The 2,500-nt window shown below is 35.0% G+C and overlaps 1 protein-coding gene across 2 annotated transcripts in view; it reads left to right on the plus strand.

Moving 5' to 3' along the window:
• Positions 1-2,386: 2,386 nt before the first annotated feature.
• The window catches only part of LOC144960799 (ras-related protein Rab-11B-like), a 21,576-nt gene continuing 21,462 nt past the window's right edge, over positions 2,387-2,500 (plus strand). Inside the window, exon 1 of one of the 2 annotated variants that reach the window (XM_078894141.1) lies at positions 2,387-2,465. The gene's annotated coding sequence lies outside the window, so the exon portion shown is untranslated. The other variant, XM_078894142.1, reaches the window with a different exon arrangement.

A 2,500-nucleotide genomic window follows, 5' to 3' on the forward strand; every position in this document is an offset into this window, starting at 1 on the left:
TTAATCAGACTATAAAAGTTCATGGTTACACCGAGTTTGTGTGTTGGTCCGTTATACTTCCGGATGGCAATGTTATGAGCTTCTTAGGCGAAGAAACTCATGTATGCGCTTGGCTAAGAAGCTCATCACATTGCCATCCGGAAGTATAACGGACAAACACACAAAACTGTGTGTATCCATGAATATTTATAGTCGGGTTAATACAGTTCAGTGAGCATTACTCATAAACGCGGATGGCAAAAAACATAACAAAGACCTGGTAGGAATCATTTATAAAATTGTAAAAACCACCAAATTTATGACTTGACACTCGTAGAAAATGTTCTAGTAGGTCAAAGAAATTAATTTTAATTATCTAGCTATGTCTTTGTCATGAAAATGATACATATCTCGATTTCGTAACAAAAAGTCATTGAAGTTTGTTTCTGATTGATTGAGATGAAATAGAAATCATTTAATTAAACAAAAAACAAAAAACAAAAAAAAAAACATCAAAAAAAAAAAAAAAAAAAAAAAACAAAAAAAAAAAACAAAAAAAAAACAAACAAACAAACAAACAAACAAACAACAACAACAACAACACAAACACCAAATATTATTATGTAACATATTATAGCCTAACAGACGGCGTGTCTCGTCCTTTATGTTAAGAGTTGTTGTTGGCTAGAGATCCCTTGTAAAGTGCTTTGAGCACGTCTAGTGGATATATAATATAATAATAATAATAATAATAATAATAATAATAATAATAATAATAATAATAATAATAATAATAATAATAATAATAATACTAATAAATTGAGCTTTATATAGCGTAATATCCACTAAATGTGACCCTCCGTCTCAAAACGGTATTATGTCGGGATGATTCAGACCCCAAAAAGTGAATTTAGAGATAGAATGATGAGAAATTGGAGCTTAGAAGTTTTGCAATGCAAGAAATAGTCTTTATACTCCACCATAACGTACAGAAATTAAACCCAAGTTGGATATTTGTGGCTATGAATTCAATTTCCCTTACCGAGTGGATCCCGACATAATACCGCTTTGATACGATGGGTCACAAATGTACCCAAAACGCTTTACAAGGGGTCCCTGGTCAACAGCAACATTTAACATGAAGGACGGGACATGACGCCTGTTAGGCGATATTACAATAATAATAATCGAGATATGTACCATTTTCATGACAAAGACATAATATTATAAAAATGAGTACCTGGCCGTTAACAGCGTTGTCTTTGTCCGAAAAATTATTTTTCGAGCAAAGACAACGCTGTTAACGGCCAGGTACTCATTTTACACCTGAGTACGGTGAGAGAATGTGAGTAAAGAGTCTTTTCCAAGGACTCAACTATGCGCCGAACGCGAGGCTCGAACCCTGGACCTTCCGATCCGAAAACCACCTAGCCGGATATACATAATGCTCATGTCTTTTTGTCATTTTTAAAAACTCAAATGTTATAAGTGAAGATTCCATTTTAAGCATTTAATTTTGGCCCGATATGATGCTATACTCTACAACAGTCGTGACGTCACTTCCTTCCTAATGACGCATGGTAACTTAGCAACACTGGCTCTAAACTATCGGAACAATGGCGGACGCCCGTATGAAATATTCACCGGCGAGCATAAAAGCGTATCCAGAGGGGAAAAACACATAAATTTGATCAAGTTTTGACTTTTACACATTCTGATCATATGAAAAGTTCTAGCCAGCATGAAGAATATAAAGTAATGATTTTCTTTGTTTAGAACCAAGATGGCCGCCCTTGCCGGGCGGCGTGACATCAGACTACTGAATCCTATTGTGGGGCGATTATCTAAGAGAATGTGAGGTATCCTCTTAACCGACGTGTACATATATGCAGGTCTGTCATCCGAACCCACTTATGAGCCAAGTTTAACATTGTTGTAATGGAAAATGTTTTGCTTCATTTTTTATTTTTTTTTTTAGATTTCTATTACAACAATGAGCCCATAAGGAATTAGGTTATCGGACCTGCAAATAAGTGCACGTCGCTCTTACCAGATTAGTTTTTTGCCTCTGACATACGGAAGAAGTCTTTCTCATTGCAATTTACTACACATGGGAGGTAATTCATTATATTAGAAGATTTGATTGACTGTTTACTGTTACTTCCCTTTTATTAAAAAATAAATATTGTTTACACTTCCTAAATTAAATTTGTCTTTTGGAAGATTGGGTCTATCTAGTTCTGTTGTTTCGTAATATTTCAGAGCTGAAGTCTTTTTTTTTCTTCGATAATTTTAATTCCTTTTTCTCAATCAATCGCTTTAAGCTAACTTCGCGTCGTTATGCAGTTAGAAGTTTGTTCTCGTTTGTGTGATCGTATTTTCTAAAAATAACCACTTCCGCCTTCATATTGATCTCGGCGATCACAATCAAAACAAAAGTTGTCCACTGAGGAACAGACTCTCGTCTAATTATTCCATCGTTTACGGTGAGTAATGCGGAAATTCCAAGCGCAAGGGGGAT

The sequence above is a fragment of the Berghia stephanieae genome, chromosome 15 (genome assembly GCF_034508935.2).
Source record: "Berghia stephanieae isolate SIO BIC M18660-M18661 chromosome 15, UCSD_Bste_1.3, whole genome shotgun sequence".
In the NCBI taxonomy this organism is placed as follows: domain Eukaryota; kingdom Metazoa; phylum Mollusca; class Gastropoda; order Nudibranchia; family Aeolidiidae; genus Berghia; species Berghia stephanieae.